Raw genomic sequence first — 16,490 nt, forward strand, 5'->3', positions numbered from 1 at the left:
ATTCAGTGAAAGCGTCATTTATACAGCTGCTTTAAATGTACACACCCCACCTTAACTGCATCTTATGTTTTCAAATTGGATGGAAGCTGGTTTGTGGGGAAACATATCAATCAGCAGTATTTCTTAGGAATCTACAAGATACAAATGGATTGTGGCTAACATCACGCGTACTCGGCTTCAAACACCAGCAGTCGGAGCCGGTGTTAACAGTAATGTGTGCACTGTCTAAATCTGCAATGTTGTAGTCATTGTAAACTTGAAGCCAGACAAGGATGTCCTTATCAATCCATTTTATAGTGTCACCGGAACACCGTCTTCCCTTCCCTTAACAGTGATGTTTTCCTCTTCTTGACAAGGCCTTATAAAGTAATCCATGTTTAATGATGGGATCTCTACTGCTTCCTCAAGAAACAGTTAAGCAAGAAACAAAGAGTTATGCTTTCCCCCCATTTCATTGCCACCAAACACTACCTTTTACAATTATTTTTCCTCTGCGGTGGAGTCTACACCAATGAATACATATACACACCTGCCATTTCATTTGAAGGAAACTCAAATCCACAGAACCCTGTGCCGTAATAAATTTGTTAGTCTTCAAGGTGCTACAAGAGTCTTCATATTTTCTTTTCCGGGCTGCAACAGCTAACACACCTACCCCCAGAAAGGAATGATTGTTATGCTCTGCAATTCAGGCATTTGAAAATTCAGGCTTCTTTTCCTTATTTAGCAAAGCCACAGCCAGTTGTCCGTTCTTCTGTTGTGCTAGTATTTGTCTTTCTCTCCCAGCATCTTTGACTCTCCTCACTCCTTGCTTTGTTTTTCAACCTACCAAGCAGGACAGCTGGGGGGGGGGGGAATGAGGGTGACCGTCTATCCCCTGCCTACATAAATATTTGACTGATAGCACGGCATTGTTCCTTGCCATTTCCCCTTCCACTGGAAGTAGCCCCCTGTGTAAAAGAGAAGGCTAGGGTTTTTTCTTTGTTTGTTTGTTTCAAACTTATTTCTCCTATCACTTCTGGCCTTAAAAACAAAACTGAAGGCAGTAGACTGGCAGAACATGGATCTGATTTTGGTCCCAAGAGAATTTGTGGATTCTGGGAATTGTTTCTGTGGATGAAAACATCCTTTGCCGCAATACTAATCTTACATCTTAATAGCAAACTCATCATCCAAGTGTGGATCCTCATGTAGCCATAACAGCACCATCCACACACCAGAGGGTGGTATCAGCAGGCTCTGTGGGAAGCCACAGTTTTGCAAAGGCAGAAAAAGTCATTAGGAGATAAAACACTAAGAAGGGAGAATATATGTTTATTAAAAAGTAGCTCAATGAGGACTGAGTGTTGAGGAGGGGGGAACTGGGAAAAGGGGGGGGAGGAGAAAGAATGAACGATTGGCTGGGGGGGGGGACCCTGAACAGGATAATTTTGCAATATAACATTTTGTTGCAGGTCCCAGTTGATTAAAATCATGTTTAGAGAACTGCAATGGATACCAGTTTTGTTACCTTCCAAGATTATGTGAGTGTAGGGCATTTCTATCAGATCGAAACTATGGGCACCTGCCCATAGTGCCTCCTTCCTTGAACTGCTTGATATTCAGATCTCTACAGACCTCTTGGATAGCTAGAACATCAAATCTAATGTTAGAATCATTTGCAGTTCAAATGGTCCATGCTGTCAAATTGGATGGAAGTTTTGTCTCCTAAAGAGATTGCATGCTGTCAAGGTTACTTGTATAATTTCATGAAACATGGGTCTGTTTTGTATAAGAAAGGGTACAATCCATCCAAAGTTAAACACTTTTAAATCCTACAGATTTCAATGGGATAGTTTATCATCCAAGTAAATCTCTCGAATTTAAGTGAACAGGACATAAAAGCACAACTTTAGATGGATCGCGCCTTTAATCTTTATTTAAAAAAATTAAAATCCAACCCAATATGACGTGGCAAGCATTCAGTTTACACAGGGGTCATGAAAATAGAGAACATTTTCTTGCGGGACATACAATTGCACTAAGAAACAGATCTTACAATTCATATAAGTATAATCAACACCTGTCTATTACACAATCAAAACACCTGCCAAGTGAAAAGATGGTTAATTATTTTCCCCAGTGAATGTGCAGATTAAAATAAATCTTGGTAACTTCAACAGCCATTTACAAATGTTAATCAAGGAATCAGACTATGGTTAAAAATGACAAGTTGGTTTAAAGGGGACTGTTGTAACCCTCTTTGGCACATAGCAAACCTTGTTTTCCTCCAGGATTGCAGGTCTTTCCATTGTCCAAGGAGGAGTGAGGAGGTACAGGTGCTGGGCAAATGAGGACAAACTTAGTTTACCATTACTTACCATTACTTGTGAACCAGTGCTTATGGTTTGTTTGCCTTCTGACAAACCTTAGTTTAGCAGGTTGGGCAGAAGGTAAGCAAACAACGGTAAGACAGCCTCTGGTTTCCCCCCCGACACCTCAGTGTGCTGAAGAACAGAGTAGGGGAGGAGTGAAGTTCAGTCTTTTCAGCAGTGCAGATCAGCCTACTGCTCATTCACATGAAACCATAATTTAAACTATGGTCTGATGTGACACGTGAACCAAGTCAGCAGCAGAATGTAGATACATAAAATATTTCTCCAGCCCTTATCTTAGATTCTATTTTTGATCATTAGGAAATATGTGGATGAGGATCCAAAGAACTAAATATCTTGTTCCATGACCCAAAGGGAACTTTGTGACTGTGTTCCTCAAACAGCAGTTGGCCCATACCATGCAGCAATTTGCTTTTGAACTGAAGAGAGCTTGAAAAAGGAGTTTATGATATACTATGAGTGTCTAATGTGCAAACAAAAAAGGTTGTAAAATAATCCCAATGTGCATACCTAAACTCTTGGGTGTGACTAAAGTAGTTCTTTGGATCCTGGCCATAAATATTTGGGCCACAATCCAAATGCAGAGTTAAGTGCACTTGGGCCAACTCATTTCAATGGGCGTAAGTGCAGAAGATCTTAACCTGGTGTCCTTTGAAAGCAATGGAATAACTTCAGCTACATGGCGTTGAGTTGAAGTGTATGTGGCTCCAGTCCAGGTGTCCTTGGCTTCAGAAAGATCTCTTCAACCTGGGTGAATAGGTATTAAAATGGCAGAAGTGGTTCAATGTTAGTAAATGCTAAGTTGAGAACATGGGTTTCAAAATAAAAAAATCAAACTTTACATATATATTGATCGGGTCTGAGTTGGAGGTGAGTGACCAGGTAAGGGATCTTGATAGGCATCAACAACACAGAAGGCTCAAGACCAATCTCTTCAAGTTAATATCAGGAGTGTGAACATGCCTTAGCCTTTAATGTGTGCACCTGTGAGCAAAATGCATTGTTTTGGATATGCCATTAACAGTTGTACACATAAATAAAAGCACAGTGGTAGCTCAGGTTAAGTACTTAATTCGTTCTGGGGGTCTGTTCTTAACCTGAAACTGTTCTTAACCTGAAGCACCACTTTAGCTAATGGGGCCTCCTGCTGCTGCCGGGCTGTCGGAGCACGATTTCTGTTCTCAACCTGAAGCAAAGTTCTTAACCTGAAGCACTATTTCTGGATTAGTGAAGTCTGTAACCTGAAGCGTATGTAAAGTGAAGCGTATGTAACCCGAGGTACCACTGTAACAGTTTTGGAGGAGCGTGTATTCCATCCCTGGTATCTGAAGTACTTAGAACACAAAGCTCAGTTTGTACTTAGAACACAAAGCTAGATTGTAGCCAGTTTCTACATATATGGAAAGCCTTTCTTATGCTTTACAATTATACTAATTAAAAGGAAAACAGATTAGAATCACACCAATACCCATGTGCTAATTAAATGTGGCAAAGGCTGATCTGTTTCCTTTTTCATCTCTCTGCGATAACAAAATAGTAACAATGCCTCGCCGCTGTAATGTACAATGAATTTCCTCCCACATTCACCCATACAACATATCTTCTGTTATTGTTTGGTCTTGTGTCTTTTGTTACTTTTTCTATTTGCTCCTAAGATAATTCCATTTCACACACACACGGACCAAAATAAATCTTCTTGAATGAGTTGGTCTTACATTTGTCTCCCTAAATCAATGAGATAATACATGAGATTTATATTAAACAGTAACGGGAAGGGGGGAAAGGAAGATACTATAAGAGAAGCCAGAGCTTGCAATGTTAGCACATATTTAAATTCCACAGATGTCCATAGGATTTCAGCTGCCTGTGTACAGCATTGCAGCCAAAATGAGATGTGTGACAGCTGGAGTATTCCAGAACATCTGGATGGCAGGAGGTTGGACCTAGATCTTCCTCTTGCAGGTCCACAAATATGTAAACATTCTACACATTATTTCAAACCTACAAGCACACACATTGTGTTGCAAGGACCACACCCTTAACAGATTAGAAGCATTTCATATACTATTTCAGAAATATAAGACTGCATTTTTTATTCTTAAAAAGTCAACCAGGCTGCGAAATAGTTTTCCTAGCACGTCATAAGGAGCCCTAGCTAACAGATTTTCGACTGAATACTCTTTAAAATTTGATCAGACAGCCAGCATATTAAATGCTGAATAGTTCCACCCTACCTCACCCATCCTTGCGACCAAATCAAAAATAAACACTGTATTTGTTCAAATCCCAAATCAGTAAAGTGGAGTCAGCGCAGGGGGAGGGGGAAACCCACCAATGCTCACTTCAGATCCAAGTGGGAAAGTGTGAGTAGAGTTTTCTCCTCCCAGCTGAGTGCCCAGGGGAGAGCCAGACTACACAGCTGCTCTAATGAGTACAGACCAGAGCCAGAAAGTCTTTCCCATAGCAGAACTTGCAAGAGAGCAAAAATCCACTCTAAGAACACCACACTGTTCTGCACTTAGAGTACCTCGTGCTTTTCTCAAATGCAGGAGTTCTGATGGCTTTTGCTCCATTGTAAGAATCTCAGCTTTCCTTTAGACGACCACTCAGGCCTATTCACAATAACGAATGTTTACCCTCATGGTTCTTATTACCAGGCTAGGCCCTACCATTAGGCAGGGCGAGGCGGCTGTTTTTGTCTGGCTTGAATGAGCCCTTCAGCTGTGATAAGGCCACCTGCTTGCCTGGAAGGAGTAGGGAGAGAGGTGTGATATGTGTGCCTGCACAGAAGTCAACTCCTAGGGGCTGTGAGGGCTTCGGCCCTTCCAATAAAATATTTGAGGGGCACAAGGGCCCCCAAGTTGATGCGCATTGCCATTCAAATTGTGTGCATGCACCGAGTCATGTGATGGATTGTGCGGGGCAAAGCTTACCTGCCCCCCCCAATATTTTATTCAAGTTGGCACCCCTGTGTGCGTGTGCGCGCGCAAAGAAGCTTCTGCATGGCTGGAATGTGCCTGATTGTACAAAGTTAAGATTCACAACCATTGCTCTGCCCACTTTTGCATCTGGCTCAGCTCATCTGGCTTGCAGCCCCCTGGAAGGCTGCACATGAGGGAATGTGGCCCTTGGGATGCAAAATGTGACAAAAGGATAGAGACTGATTTGATGATTTGCGGGGCAGGAGACAGACCATGGGGGAAATTATGTTTATCTTCATGTTGTGAATGACTATATCTGCATGTGTGTGTGTGTGTGAGAGAGAGGGGGGGGGGAGGAGACTCTTACATACACACAATAGGCAGTCTCACACACAGAACAGAGAGACCACATACCACATCCTGAAAGAATCGTGGTGACTGAACTTGTTAAGGGTGCTGGGAACTGTAGCTCTGTGGGGCATAAAAACAAATACAAAATACAAACAAAATATCTCCTTTGACTCCCCCCACCCTTGTGGATCCTTATGTTATGATTTTATATGCCTGTTGCCTTTGTCCATAGAGTTTTCTTGGCAGGGATACTGGAGTGGCTTGCCGGTTCCTGCTCAAGAGTCTCTCAAGAGACTCTTGAGAGTCCCATGGGCTGCAAGAAGATCAAACCTATCCATTCTGAAGGAAATCAGCCCTGAGTGCTCACTGGAAGGACAGCTCCTGAAGCTGAGGCTCCAATACTTTGGCCACCTGATGAGAAGAGAAGACCCTGATGTTGGGAAAGATGGAGGGCACAAGGAGAAGGGGACGACAGAGGATGAGATGGTTGGACAGTGTTCTCGAAGCTACAAACATGAGTCTGACCAAACTGTGGGAGGCAGTGGAAGATAGGAGTGCCTGGTGTGCTCTGGTCCATGGAGTCACGAAGAGTCGGACACGACTAAATGACTAAACAACAACAAGAACAATGTTATGATTTCCCCCCTGCATCTCCATAGTTTAGATTTTAACTACAAGTTTTCTGTCAATCCTAGTAATGAATGTAATTTTGTCTGTTGTGGCTTTCAGTCTTGCTATGCCCACTGCTGGAACGCAGCCTTCAGAGGCTTGCCAATAGTAAACATGGCACTTGGGCCCTTCACCATTGCTGTTAAATGATTCATTGAATGCATTTTTCACAGAACACAGTATGCCACAAAATCTGCCCTATATTGTTAATATTTTGAATATAAAATTAGAAAGACCAGAAGTTTCAAGTTCTCAATAATCATTTTTTCACAAATATACCTTACTGGAAACAACATTTGTTGTCGTCATCAATGCTGTTTTTAATTTAACTTTTAGGGTTGCTCCATTGGTTGGCTTTGACGCTGGGAACATTGCAAACCTGTCAGAAAATATTTTTAGCACTTCCTGATTTTGACATAGGGCTCAAAAATGTTTTGTTTTTCATCTTTTTAAGTGTGCTTCTAATTCCTAGGAAATGTCATGTACAAAAAGTCAAGTAAGCAAATGAAATTCAGTGGCCTCCAAGAAGATTCAGATATAAGTGAATGTTTTGCAGTGTGTGTGTGTGTGTGTTTTAGATTATTATTTTGTGCAAACTGTCTCTCAGTCTCTAGCTTGTCAGCAAAGGGTTTCTCAAGCTTATTTCCATAACAGGCCTATCTTGAAGGCAAACCAGCAATGTGGAATACCTAACCCAGCTTGTATTCTGTTGCAACTAAAAACAGTAAGTACATTTAAAACAAAGTGGAGCTGATAACACAACTAAGACAACAAACAATGCACTATTTTATAGTCTCACCTACATATTTCATATGCACAATAATGCAATTGTTATCCTCTAGGCTATTGAATGAGTTATTTCTACAAGGAAATGATGAAAACCTGTTCCCCAGGGACAAGAATCTTTCTCTACCTGTAAGATTGCTGCTGATTGACTTCCAGGCTTTTAGGGAAAACTAAACAAAAATGCATGGTGAAATTATCACATACTGCTTAAGGGAAGCTATCAAGAGAGTTTAAACAATGGTTGACAAAAACAACAACTGAGAATCAAATATTAAATTCCTAACAAGTTTTTTGGTTTGGGTTTTTTTTTGTTACTTTGACTATCCAGAGTTAGATGTTATTTATTTATTTAACATATTTAAGAGCTGCTTTTCTGAACAATTGCTACCTATATTCAACATCAGCATAGTTTTAAGATACAGTATCACATAATATGTTACTGTATTCAAAGCTGGCATCAACAGTTGGGAAATGATGGTACAAAAAGATACGTTACTGAAGCACATGGGTGCCAGCCATATTGCAGAAGTGAGATCATTCCAGAGTAGGCACCACCACAGAGAAGGCCACTTTCTGTGTTGCTGCATGATGGAGTTCTGAAGGTCATGGTACCTCTAACAGGACCTTCTCTGGAGATCTTTGCGATCAGGTAGCTCTATATGGGGGAAGGTGCCTGTCTGAATCAGGAGCTATGTGAGAGCCAGGAAGAGGAGGATAATCTTATAGGAATATAGCCTCTCAGTCTAAGCCAAGTGGTTATTGATGCAGCAGCTCCTTTGGGGCTCTACAACCAGCCTCTCCTTTGTCACATTTGCACCATCTACCCCTTTGGAACCAGGGGAAAAACAGACATTCAAGTGATTATATTCTTAAATGTCTGCCCCATATTATCTGTATTATAAAAGATCAGGATGGAGTGCTTGCCCAGAATTAGGAACATATGAAGCTGCCTTATACCGAGTAAAATCATTGGTCCATCTAGCTCAGGATTGTCTAGCTGATAGCTGCTCTCCAGGGTTTCAGACAGCATACCTACCTTGAGATGCCAGAGTTTGGACCTGGGACCTTCTGTGTGCGAAAAAGGAGTCCTACTGCTGAGTAGAAAGCCACTGTTCTCTCTCAGCCTCAGATCCTCATCTGCAATGTGATAATAACACTGATTCACTTTTCTTTACTGTTGTGAGGATCGCTGAGATAATATCTGTGAAGTGCTTTGAACAGTTGAAAGTGATAGGTGAATTATGTCAGTTATATGAGTTAAGTATTTATTAACCAACTCTTAAAAAAAACCCTCCCCAATGCTTAACATTACATGACAGGCATAGTTGCTACTGCGATTATCCAGTTGTTGGCTTATATGTTGTTGTACCAGTGTGCACCAGTCTTTCAAGCTTTTCTTAAATGGCTTTTGAGGTGCCACATTTTGTAATGGAGCACAAATCTTTGGGTCCACAAATAGTAAATAACAGACATGTGAGTCTGCATCCTCAGATGTGTGTCTTAAAGTACTGCTCTAGCCTGACCACAGACATTCCAGCATCACGCTGCACATCCCCATGGACACCATAGCTCTATTTTCACCACTAGAGCAACTAATTCCATGAGCACTCAGTTGAAAAGGTGTGAAAGCATTATTAGAACCAACATAGTACTTTGCATGGCTCCTGTATGAAAGCAATTAACTGTTGTTATCATCTTTGTTACTATCATAATTACCACCGCTGTTATTACTTGTTTCATTCATGAATCACTTTAAACCCTACAGTGTCTGTACTAAACATGGTTGTCCTCCTCCATCACATTCTAAATTATGGCTTGTATGCCGTAATTTATATTCAGTACATAGTGTAGTCTTCAACAGAGGTTTAAGTGCCATCAAAAAGAAGAGTATGGGATTTCGCTGCCAGATATTTAAAGTTCTAAGTATGATCCTCCTCCTATCTTACAGAGTGTAACAGAGTTAATGTACTGTATACACAACTATTTTATCATTGCATATGTTCTTTTAAAGTGAATCTATGTATCATTGCTGTAATGTGAATGGTCATAGGCAGACCTTCGGATATTTTCCAACTGAATCCACCCTTTTATTATTCTTACACATGCATATGTTCAGATTTAGCTGAATACATACAATGCAAAATGGAAAAATGGACAATCTTTCAGTGGTGCCATGTTTATTTGGCAACCAGCAACAACTGATGAAAACATTTCCACATTTGATAGGTGCTTCTGCCAATATGTGATTTTTTCCCTTGTTTCTATAACCCAAGCTACTGAGCATCCCAAGGGAAGTTATTAATATTATCTTGAGAAACTATTAACAGGCCTCCTCATTAGCACATTCCACCACCCCCTGCCCGTATCCCGTGTACACTACTAGTGCTTGGAATCAGCACTGATGGATGCTCAGTAAATAGTGAGTCACAGTATGTTAATATTGCTCCACTATGCTAATGTCTTTATCTATTAAGCATGCCAGAGAATTGTGTTTGCTGTTTCCTTCCTGTTCACCTGCATGCATCTGCAGGGCTCTGCCCACAACCAATCTGCATGACAATATGTGCTTTCTGAATACCTTGATCCCACCCAACCTGTGTGCATCTGAAACAATTAATCACCATGGCAGTGAAATATATACAGGGTGCATGGTTATATAAAATACACAAGCTCTCTTCAGGCACTACAACCATGAATGGACAACACAAGTAGAAAGGACTTTGGGGCCACACTCCTCTCATTGGGCTGCTCTTGTTGGCTTCCCCATGTCTGCAGTGGGGAGCCTTTTAATCCACAAGATTAAGGGCTATGATCTAAAAGGCATGGATGGCCCCATGGCCCTTTTCTTCTCATGCTGTCCCTTCGTGACCATAACACCTGAAGAGGACCACCAAGAGTGGCAACATATTGCTGTAGGAAAAGCCCTTTCATTGTCCATAATTAGCTGTACAGCTTAAACACTTTGGACACAAGCCAATCAAAGGCCCATTGATTTCAGTGGGAAAGGTTTAAACATGTGCTTAACTTTCATGGTGAAACCAATGGAATGTGAAAGTTAGGATCAATGTTAGACAAATTAATCTGAATGGATCAGGTGCTACCAAATTAAGCAGGATGATATCTATCTATCATCTATCTATCTATCTATCATCTATCTATCTATCTATCTATCTATCATCTCTATCATCTATCTATCTATCTATCTATCATCTATCATCTATCATCTATCATCTATCATCTATCATCTATCATCTATCATCTATCATCTATCATCTATCATCTATCATCTATCATCTCTATCATCTATCTATCATCTATCTATCTATCTATCTATCTATCTATCTATCATCTATCATCTATCATCTATCATCTATCATCTATCATCTATCATCTATCATCTCTATCATCTATCATCTCTATCATCTATCTATCTATCATCTATCGATCGATCTATCTATCTATCATCTATCATCTATCTATCTATCATCTCTCTCTCTCTCTCATCTATCTATCATCTATCTATCTATCTATCTATCTATCTATCATCTATCTATCTATCTATCATCTATCTATCTATCTATCTATCTATCTATCTATCATCTATCTATCTATCATCTATCTATCTATCTATCTATCATCTATCATCTATCATCTATCATCTATCATCTATCATCTATCATATCTATCTATCTATCTATCTATCTATCTATCTATCTATCTATCTATCATCTATCTATCTATATCTATCTATCTATCTATCTATCTATCTATCTATCTATCTATCTATATCTATCTATCTATCTATCATCTATCTATCATCTATCTATCTATCTATCTATCTATCTATCTATCTATCTATCATCTATCTATCTATCTATCTATCATCTATCTATCTATCTATCTATCTATCTATCTATCTATCTATCTATCTATCTATCATCTATCTATCTATCATCTATCATCTATCATCTATCATCTCTATCTATCTATCTATCTATCTATCATCTATCTATCTATCTATCATCTATCTATCTATCATCTATCTATCATCTATCTATCTATCTATCTATCTATCTATCTATCTATCTATCATCTATCTATCATCTATCTATCTATCTATCTATCTATCTATCTATCTATCATCTATCATCTATCATCTCTATCTATCTATCTATCTATCTATCATCTATCTATCTATCTATCATCTATCTATCTATCATCTATCTATCATCTATCTATCTATCTATCTATCTATCTATCTATCTATCTATCATCTATCTATCATCTATCTAATCTATCATCTATCATTTATTTATGTATCTAATCTAATCTAATTTAGTATCTAATCTAGGACACACTATCTACCGGAAAAAAACACACACCAACCGCTACTTACATGCACAATCACACCACCACCCTGCACAAATAAACTCCGTAGCCAAGACTCTCATCTCCAGAACCAAACGCCTGGCTGACAAAGACCACTTGACAACTGAGTTACAGAATCTCTCAAATGTGTTAATCGCCAACGGATACCAGCAAAACAGGGTTACGAAGCTAATCCAAAAAGAAACACCCCCCAAAAACCAAGACACAGAAGAAAACAATGGCATGGCCCTCCTTCCTTATATCAAGGGCACTACAGATAAAATTAGCAAAATCCTCCATAAACACAATATCAAAACAGCCTTTTGCACCAACCAAAAAATAGCCAATATCCTCAGAAACCCCAAAGATAAAATCCAGTTAGAAAACCAAGGGGTCTATGAAATACCCTGCAAAGTCTGCCCAGCCACGTATATTGGACAAACAAACAGATGAATAAATGCACGTATCGCAGAACACAAGAATGCCGTCAAAAAAGAAGAAAAAACTTCCTCTCTTTACCAACACATGAAAGAAACAGGACACGAAATTAATTTTGCAGATTCCAAATTGCTCTTTAACATGGAACATCACCACAAGAGAATAATCATGGAAGCCATCGAGATAGAGAAACACCCTCACAACATGAACAAGCGTGACGACACGTCCCGCCTGCCAGACATCTGGAAATTAGCCCTCCCCACAAAAACCGACACCAGAACCAGAGGCACACAGAACGCCATCTCCAATCAACCACACCAGACCCAAACCCAGACCCTCTCCACAGATAAATTACAGACACCATCCAGTAGCCAAACCATAGTGGCACCTCCGGATGCTGCACCCCCCTGCAATCCCTACACAGATCTGGCTGGCACAGGGCACAAAACCACAGCTCGCCCCTATACACGAAGCCAAGCCAGAGCACAACTAAGTGCAGTACAGCCATCTTCTCAGAAAAACTCTTCACAAGCTCAAGAGGTCAAGACACGAAAGCTTTAGCAACTAATCCACACCTAATGACCCTCCTAAGTGGTACTCAGAATATCACTCAAGAAATCACTCAAGATATCCCTCAAGTAATTAATGAACAAAAGAAGAAAAGGCACACCCACCTGGGAACTTCCTCTCTGCCCAGAACGTTGGAGGCTATACACCACACCCCCTCAACAGTATTTATAGGAACTCAAACACTGAGATCCTGCTCTGTTCCAGTAACAAGAAGCCGAAAGTACCAGCCTGAAGATGACGAGTGAGACCTCGTCGAAACGTCGCCTAGACACCCCAACTCTTACACGGGAAGACACCCGAAGACACCAAAACCTGCATTCCTGTACCCGTGAAAATCTACGAAAGCAACAATCTAATCTAATCTATCTATCTGTCATCATCTGTCTATCATCTATCTGGGTTGCTGTTGAACTGACCTGTTACTTGCAGCAATAGTGTGTTTCATTTTTCACCTTGCTTAAAAGTTATTCTGAATACAGTATTTACCCTTCTCTGAATGTGATCTGCATGCTTTATATACCACAAACTGAAGCATACAAAAGATCAGTGAAGGATGCTAGGAAGGTAGGTGGAAGAGAAACACACTAAGCCATTGTCATGTGCCATTATCACATTTTTTAATATATATTTTGCAAAAAAAGCATGCAGTGTCATTTTGTTGTTTTACTATTTAGCTTGCACACTCGACAATAAAATGTAAATGCATTCATCATGCAGTAATGGGCTGTACAAGAAAGCAGCAACAGGTGGCGTGGTGGTACATTGGAGAGATTATTCTCAGGTATGCCATGATGCATGGTAGAATTAATTCCAAGGTGCCCACTATGACAGGTGTGAAGAGCAGGCTTAGTTAAAGAGCCTATTTGGAATACAATTTTAAATTGTATAAAAGTCCTAGGGCATCCATGGCAATCTGCTCCAGAAGGAAGGGGAGTTGTGCCAGCTCTACAATACTTTCAGAACCAGTTCATCACACATCAGCAGCTGAGGTGGCAATGATCACAGACCATTTTACTTCCATAGCAACTACTCAGCTCACATTATAATAAAGCTCTGTCCATGGTAGCTGTTTAGGGACAGCTGATTTCACAACTCCAGTATATAAATAACAGCATAGCTGCAGCTGGCACATGATAACAATGGTTTTGTTAAATGGACTCAACATACTTGAAAACCATTGTTAGCTGCCAGAAAGAATTCTGGTTACTGGAGTGTTCTGCTCACAGTCTTTGGTTCTCACCATAGCTAATGCTATTTCTACCACTGATCAGCTTTACATTCACCTCCTAGCACTCTTTCCAGTCTGCCTAAAAGTGAACCATGTTAAACTGAGTGAGGGGCTTATTCTCCTTAGTGCAGACTGAAGGGTGAGGGGTGTGGTCATATCCCCTCATCCTCCACACTAATTCTGCCTGGGTTGGTGGAACAAACATTTTTGAACACTCTCTGAGTGCTTCATTCATCACTTGCATCAAGAAATGCATCACATCCAAACTACAAGAAAGAAGATTCATACATTGCATTGAATGTGTTGGCCTAGTGTGGGGCTCCGAGGAGAGCTTGGCTGTCTGGCTGGTGTACCGGCCACCTAGCGCACCAGCAGCCACCCTGTCAGGCCTGCTGGAGGCGGTGGCCGGCTGGGCCTTGGAGTTCCCTAACCTATTGGTATTGGGAGACTTCAACTTCCACGCTGATGCCACTCCCTCCTCACAGGCTCTGGACCTGGTGTCTTCCATGGCGACACTAGGGCTCTCCCAGTTTGTTTCGGGCCCCACACATCAAGCAGGCCACACGCTGGATTTGATCTTTGGCGCCGGTATAGATGTGATCATGTCTCCTTCGATGAAGGTGCCATGGTCTGATCACTACGCTCTGAAAGCCAGGATTGACTTTCCACCCCCACCCTGCTTAGGTGGCGAGCCGATTTGGGCTCGCCCGCAGAGGCTGATGGACCCGGATAGATTCCGTCAAGCCTTGCGGGACCTTACTCCCCCTGGCGACTCATTGACTGAGCTTGTTGAGGGCTGGAATACCCAGCTCCTGGCAGCCATCGATGAGATCGCACCTAAGCGCCCTCTGCGACCCCGCAGAAACCGGGCTCCCTGGTTTACCGAGGAGCTTCGGAAAATGAAGCGGGACCTCAGACGGCTAGAGCGAGTATGGCGGGGTGCCCGTGACGGAGCCTCAAGAACATCTTATAGGGTTTTTATGAAAACCTATGAGATGGCAGTGAAGGCTGCTAAGAAGTCTTACTTCTCGGCCTCCATTGCATCCGCTAGCTCTCGCCCGGCACAATTATTTAGTATAATTCGGTCTTTAACGTCCCTTGAAGGACAGCCAAATTTAAATAACAATCTGACACACAGCTGTGAGGCATTTGCGAGCTTTTTTGCGGAGAAGGTCCTGATGCTCCGCCATGACCTCCCTGCCAATTTGGATACAATAAAGGAACTGGAGGCCCCTCGACTGTCCTCGGGTCCAGTATTGGACCACTTTGACCGGATATCTCCAGCCGATGTGGACAGATTCCTCCAAGCTGGAAAGCCCACCACCTGTCCTCTTGACCCGTGCCCGTCATGGCTGATTAGAGCGTGTCCAGACGAGGTGCGGGGCCCCCTGGGGGATATCATCAACTTGTCCCTTGGCACCGGGATATTCCCAGGGGAACTGAAGGAGGCGGTGGTGCGTCCGCTCTTAAAGAAAACATCATTAGATCCCTCAGATCTATCCATTTACCGCCCGGTCTTGAATCTTCCATTCCTGGGTAAGGTGATTGAGAGAGCAGTTGCTGAACAGCTTGGTAGGTTTCTGGATGAAACATCTGCTCTAGACCCATTCCAGTCCGGCTTCCGCGCTGGTCATGGGACCGAGACGGCTCTGGTCGCCCTAACAGATGATCTCCGCAGGCAGCTGGATCGAGGCGGGTCAGGGCTGCTGATTTTTCTAGATCTGTCAGCAGCCTTTGACATGGTCGATCACGAACTTCTGGACCACCGCCTTGCCGACGTGGGGATCCAGGGCACAGTCCTTCAATGGCTGCGCTCGTTTCTCTCTGGTCGGGGACAGAGGGTGGCGCTTGGGGGGGAATTGTCATCACGCCACTCCTTGGTGTGTGGAGTGCCTCAGGGTGCAATTCTCTCCCCGATGCTTTTTAACATCTTTATGCGCCCCCTCGCCCAGCTTGTCCGGAGTTTTGGGCTGGGTTGCCATCAGTATGCTGATGACACCCAACTCTATCTGTTGATGGATGGCCATCCTGACTCGGCCCCAGACACGCTGACCAGATGTCTGGAAGCGGTGGCTGGATGGTTACGTGGGAGCCGGTTGAAGTTAAATCCTTCGAAGACAGAGGTCCTCTGGCTGGGGCGGGACGATATGGGATCGAGGGGGCAACTCCCATCTCTTGCGGGGGTGCAATTAGTGCCAGCACCGTCCGTTAAGAGTTTGGGTGTAATCTTCGATACCTCCCTCTCTATGGAGTCGCAGATTACAGCTATAACAAAGGCGGCATTTTTTCATCTCCGCCAAGCTAAGCAGTTGGCCCCTTATCTCTCTCGTCCTGACCTAGCCACTGTGATCCATGCGACGGTCACCTCCAGACTGGATTATTGTAACTCGCTCTACGTGGGGCTGCCCTTGAGACTGACCCAGAAACTCCAGCGGGTGCAGAATGCCGCGGCGAGACTCCTTATGGGGTCTTCGCTGCGAGAGCACATTCATCCGGTATTATACCAGCTGCACTGGCTCCCGGTGGAGTACAGGATCAGGTTTAAGGTGCTGGTTTTAACCTTTAAAGCCCTATACGGCCTAGGACCCTCGTACCTACGGGACCGCCTCTCCTGGTATGCCCCACAGAGAAACCTACGGTCTGCAAATAATAACATCCTCAAGGTCCCAGGCCTCAGAGAGGTTAGGCTGGCCTCAACTAGAGCCAGGGCCTTCTCGGCTGCGGCTCCAAACTGGTGGAATGCTCTGTCACAAGAGACTAGGGCCCTGCGGGACCTGACATCTT

The sequence above is a fragment of the Podarcis liolepis genome (assembly GCF_965112155.1).
Source record: "Podarcis liolepis genome assembly, chromosome: 1".
Taxonomy (NCBI): Eukaryota; Metazoa; Chordata; class Lepidosauria; order Squamata; family Lacertidae; genus Podarcis; species Podarcis liolepis.